The following is a 6,000-nucleotide window of genomic DNA, read 5'->3' as shown; positions in this document are numbered from 1 at the left end:
GTCAGCCTAATTACGGAGTAGCTGTCCACTGGATTAGCCACAAAGTAGCGGTCCCCTGGAGTAGCTGTCCACTGAATCGACCTCAGGGTACCTGTCCATTGATTAGAAGCACGGTCGCTGCCCTCGGGATTAACCACAGGACACCTGTCTCCGAGATTACCACCAGGTACTATCGACTGGATTATCTCTGGTATTCTACACTGTACTATCGCCAGTTCCGCCACATCCGCCGGATTATCCACTGGATACCTTTGCATGAGGGTCAGATTGTCCATTGAATTATTGCAGCGTAGTGTGTGTTGGATTATCACACATATTGGAATTGTCCCAGATTGTCTACTGAATTATTACGGATTCCTGTCCACTAAAGTATCACTGTGTACTGGATTATCGCCGGGTCATTGTCACTGGATTACTGGTGTTTGCGGTGACACGTTTATGACTGGGTCATTTGCTGCTGGATTTGTATGGCTGCGGGAAGAGTCTCCTGAATCACCACGGTTTTAGATTGGCCCAGCCTGTTCACAGCCGGCAGTTTGATCAAATGGTGGACAAGATGTGACTGCCATCAATTGTTTCTGTGATGGTGGGATTAGGCAATGATATGTGAGCGGGCAGCGCCTTGGTGGTGGTAGGTAAGTGCCTTATCTCTTGTCAAACCTTCTGCCTCCTTCCTGCATGCCACGGTGGCGTAGCAGTTAGTGCAATATTTTTACAGCTCTGGTCACCCCAGAGTTTGGAGTTCAGTTCCAGCACCGTCTGTAAGGAGTTTGTGCGTTCTCTCTGTGAACCCCGTGGGTTTCCTCGCACAGTTAGTAGGGTAATTGTCCTTTGATGAGGCTAGGTGTAAATGCTGGGTGGTGTGGCTCATGGATCGGAAAGGCCTGTTCTTTGCTGTATCTTGAAATCAATAAAATCAAATTATGAAAGACTCTGTATGACAGTTAAGAAGATGAACCTTTGCTTATAGGCTCTCTTTTTGACACTTACAATTCACAAGCACATGTTCATATGTACCTCAGAGAGATTAAATGGGATTTGGTTTCCATTTTTGCTCATTATCTGTGTGATTTCCTCTCCCCCCCCCCCGCATTCTTTTTATGTTTTTGTTTTGATGAGTTCCTTTCACTTCAGCATTCTGTTTGAGCTAGATCAGTTTCAGTTTCTGATCCTGGATTGACCTCCTATTCGAGTGCCACCATAATTTCACTGTTGAGTCAGTAGAGGCTCAGATGTTATCATTTCCTGGTGGCATGGGTGAGTGATTAGTATCAGAATGTATCATTCATTCCTGGCAGTCAGAGGCAGTGTTTTCTCTTGTTAGGTTTGTGTGTCACCCATTTTAAGGGTGCAGAAAAGATTCACAAGGATGTTACCTGGACTGGAGGGTTTGAATTATCAGGAGAGATTGGATAGGGTCAAAATCAAGTTCATTATCATTACTTGCAGCAGCAGCATAGGCTGGGGATATTTTCCCTATAGGGAATAAGGTAGATAGCCAGGGTAGATTTCCCATTGACGACACGGATTAACTGGACTCTGAACACAACCACTCATTTCTTAATTATACCATATTTTGTGTGCAAGGAGAACAGCATGACCCCTGTCACCACCGCACTATTCTGAGGTCTGAACAGAAATGTGGCTTTTTTTATACAGAATTAAGTAGCAGTTTCTGGTGATGACCATTTGGTAATCTCTGTATGTTTGATCTTACAAGTAAGAAATTTAATTGTCATTCACAATATAGGTGTTAAAAGTCAATAGACACTGCAAGCTAACAGCTGATGATACTTCGAAGTTGGTAAAGCATTTGTCCCTTATTCTACTGGTTTTGAGAGTTATTTTGTTTCAAAGATATTTTAGAAGTTGCTTATAGAAGTCAATAAATTGCTCGTCATATACATTAGAATCAGGCTTATTATCACCGGCATGTGACATGAAATTTGTTAACTTAGCAGCAGCAGTTCAATGCAATACATAATATAGCAGAGAGAAAAAAAAATAAAAACAATAATAAATAAACAACTAAATCAATTACGCATATTGAATAGATTTAAAAAACAGAAATAATTGTATATTTAAAAAAAAAAGTGAGGTAATTTTCAAGGGTTCAATGTCCATTTAGGAATCGGATGGCAGAGGGGAAGAAGCTGTTCCTGAATCGCTGAGTGTGTGCCTTCAGGCTTCTGTACCTCCTACCTGATGGTAATAGTGAGAAAAGGACATGCCCTGGGTGCTGGAGGTCCTTAATAATAGATGTTGCCTTTCTGAGACACCGCTCCTTGAAGATGTCCTGGATTCTTTGTAGGCTAGTACCCAAGATGGAGCTGACTAGATTTACAACCTTCTGCAGCTTCTTTCGGTCCTGTGCAGTAGCCCCCCCCCCCCCCCCACTCCATACCAGACAGCGATACAGCCTGTCAGAATGCTCTCCATGGTACAACTATAGAAGTTTTGAGTGAACAGCGAGGCTGTTGCAGTAAAACTCCAGTAATATGCTATTTGACTCTTTGGAAACCCCAAATGTTTATCAGGTGATATTCCCACACTCCTATTCACCAGGGCCCCTGTTCCCACACTCCACTCACTGGGGCCCCTGTTCTTTTATTCCCTTTCTACTTCAAACTTCAACGTAAATTTATTATCAAAGTATGTAGATATCACCATATACAAGCCTGTGGGCACACTCAGCAAATCTATAGAATAGTAACTAACAGGATCAATGAAGGATCAACCAGAGTGCAGAAGACAGCAAACTGTGCAAATGCAAATATAAATAAATAGTAATAAATAATGAGAACATGCGAAAAAGAGTCCTTAAAGTGAGATCATTGGTTGTGCATTTCAATGTTGGGGCAAGTGAATGTAGTGATTCCCTTAGCTGGTTCACTGTAACTTTTATAATAATATGGTGTAACAACTTGAAAAAGTAATTAACATAAATGACTGAGATCCGTGTGAGGTAAGCAACATCCATTAGTTTGGAAAACTCTGCCAGTTCGGCACTACAGATGTTCTGAATGTGTCAAATGAGTTTTATTTTCTTCAGTAATTTTTATATTTTCTCGTTTAGTGAAATCTTTCAGCAGTAAGAAGGCGTGCTCAGAAGGCAGGGTAATATCACATACTACGTCCAACACGTCCTAAATTTGCAGTGAATTTGCAACACAGAACCCAGTGTCTTTACTGTTACGAATGCTCAGCTTGGTTGTTTGGAACAAGATGCACTGTGCTGCTGTACGTTAACAAAACTACAGGGTACATACAGTCCTGGCTGAAGGGATGAAGAATGCCTGATCATTGAAATTACCACCTGTGCTTTCCTTTCTCTTTTCCGTTGTATTCTGTCATTTCACCCTCCAGATGTATTTTGGAAACAACCCTGATGTACCCAGATTATTTTAAAAACTGGGGAGTTGCCAAGCTTCCAGTTACTTTGTGCAGCCACTGTACTTAGAATCACAGTTATACAGCACAGAAGCAGCCCTTTGCTTCAACCCTCCATGCTGACTAGAATGTCTGTCTGAGCTAGTCCCATTTGCCTGTGTTTGGGCCGTATCCCTTTCAAATGGGGGGTTCCCGACCTTTTTTTATGCCATGCACCCCTACCATTAGCGTATTGGTGTGACCGAACCCGATGTTTGGACGATGATTTAGGTGCTGGGCTACATTGAAAGGGTCAGGGGGTGAGGGACGGACCATTTCAACTCACTGCTCTGCTGCCTGCTGAACTAAGGGTCTGTGGACAGACTGTCTTTGTTGACTTCAGTTCAGAATGCTATTTGCTTGTATTTATTGTTTGCATCATTTTTTTTTTCCTCTCTGCACATTGAGTGTTTGACAGTCTTTTTTTTAAAGGGTTCTTTTGGGTTTCTTTGTTAGGAGACGAATCTCAAGGTTGTATAATGTATACATACTTTGATCATAAGTGTACTTTGAACCAAAGGGTCTCTGGACCCCATTTTGGGACCCCCTGCTCTAAACATTTCATATCCATGTACTTGTCCAAATGTCTTTTAAATGTTGTAGGCCATAAGATGTAGGAGCAGAATTAGGCCATTTGGCCCATTGAGTCTGCTCCGCCATTTCATCCTGGCTGATCTAATTTTCCTTTCAGCACCAGTCTTCTGCCTTCTCCCTGTATCCTTTCATGCCCTGACCAATCAAGAATCTATCAACCTCTGCCTTATATATACATAAAGACTTGGCTTCCACAGTCACATGTGGCTACGAATTCCGCAGATTCACCACTCTCTGGCGAAAGAAATGTCTCCTCATCTCTGTTCTGAAAGGACGCCCCTTATTCTGAGGCTGTATCTTCTGGTCTTGGACTCTCCCACCATAGGAAATGTCCTTACATCCACTCTATCGAGGCCTTTCACCATTCAATACGTTTCAATTTGGTCACCTCTCATTCTTCTGAATTCTACTGATGACAGGCCTAGAGCTATTAAAACTCTGTTCATATGAAAAGCCATTCAATTGTGGAATAACTTACGTGAATCTCCTTCGAACCCTCTCCAGTTTCAGCACATCCTTCCTAAGATGAAGGGCCCAGAACTGCTCACAATACTCCACAAGTGCTTTATAAAGGCTCAACATTACATCCTTGCTTTTATATTCCAGACCTCTTGAAATGAATGCTAACATCACATTTGCCTTCCTCACCACTGACTCAACCTGTAAATTAACCTTTGGGGAATCCTGCATAAGCACTGTCAAATCATTTTGTGCCCCAGTTTTTTGAATTTTCACTCTGTTATGAAAATAGTCAGCCCTTTCATTTTTTCTACCAAAGTGCATGACCATACACTTCCCGACACTGTATTCCATCTGCAACTTCTTTGCTCATTCTGCTAATCTATCTAAGTCCTCCTGTAGCCTCTCTACTTCCTCAAAACTACTTGCTCCTCCATCTATCTATGTATCGTCCGCAAACTTTGCAACAAAGCCATCAATTCTGTCATCGAAGTCATTGGCATATTACATAAAAAGAAGCAGTCCCAACACAGACCCCTGTGGAACACCAGTTGCCACTGGCAACCAACCAGAAAAGGCTTTTTTTATTCTCATTCTTTGCCTCATGCCAACCAGCCACTGCTTTATCCATGTTAGAATCTTTCCTGTAATACTATGGGCTCTTAACTTGTTAAGCAACCTCATTTGGCATCTTGTCAAAGGCCTTCTGAAAATCCAAGCACATAACATCAGTCGATTCTCCTTTGTCAATCCTGCTTGTTATTTTTTCAAAGAATTCCAATAGATCTATCGGGCAAGATTTTCCCTTGAGGAAACCATGCTGACTACGGCTTATTTTATCATGTGCCTCCAAGTATCCTGAGACCTCACCCTTAATAATAGACTCTAACATCTTCCCAACTACTGAGGTCAGACTAACTGGCCTATAGTTTTCTTTCCTCTGCCTCCCTCCCTTCTTGAAGAGTGGACTGGCATTTGCAATTTTCCAGTTCTGTGCAACCAAAGATCATTACTATTGCTTCCATGATTTCTTCAGCCACTTCTTTCAGAACACTGGGGTATATACCATCTGATCCAGGTGACTCATCTACCTTCAGACCTTTCAGTTTCCCAAGAACCTTCTCTCTAGTAATGGTAACTTCACACACTTCATGCCCCCTGACAGCTTATCATTGTACCTGCCACTACCATTTACTGTTGACAGCTTGCCCCCATGTACCCACCAGCCTTTGCTTGAAAAGTTGTCCCTTAGATCCCTTTTGATCTTTTACCTCTCACCTTTAATACACGTCTTTTGGTTTTAGATATTCCTACCCTGGAAAAAAGACACACTGAAAAGAAAGGTCTTAACTGTGCTCCTGATCAGAGATATTTTGGATTTTTTTTAATCAGAAATATAATTTGGAGGGTATAAGTTCATTCTGGTAGTGTGGTTCATTACATTCTGCTTTTCGTACAATGTTGTTCCGGTACTTTTTCTGATATCCGATTTTTCATTGAAGGTATGTGGTGAAGCAA

At 41.9% G+C, this 6,000-nt stretch overlaps 1 protein-coding gene across 6 annotated transcripts in view; it reads left to right on the top strand.

The window, feature by feature from the left end:
* Positions 1–502: 502 nt before the first annotated feature.
* The window catches only part of dop1a (DOP1 leucine zipper like protein A), a 214,119-nt gene continuing 208,621 nt past the window's right edge, over positions 503–6,000 (top strand). For 4 of the 6 annotated variants that reach the window (XM_063056554.1, XM_063056552.1, XM_063056553.1 and 1 more), the window contains exon 1: positions 503–635. The gene's annotated coding sequence lies outside the window, so the exon portion shown is untranslated. The remainder of the gene's footprint in view (positions 636–6,000) is intronic. The other 2 variants (XM_063056551.1, XM_063056550.1) reach the window with 2 other exon arrangements.

The sequence above is a fragment of the Mobula hypostoma genome, chromosome 8 (assembly GCF_963921235.1).
Source record: "Mobula hypostoma chromosome 8, sMobHyp1.1, whole genome shotgun sequence".
NCBI classification, from domain to species: domain Eukaryota; kingdom Metazoa; phylum Chordata; class Chondrichthyes; order Myliobatiformes; family Myliobatidae; genus Mobula; species Mobula hypostoma.
The sequence above is the reverse complement of the archived record's forward strand: the minus strand, read 5'-3'. Positions and strand labels throughout refer to the sequence as shown.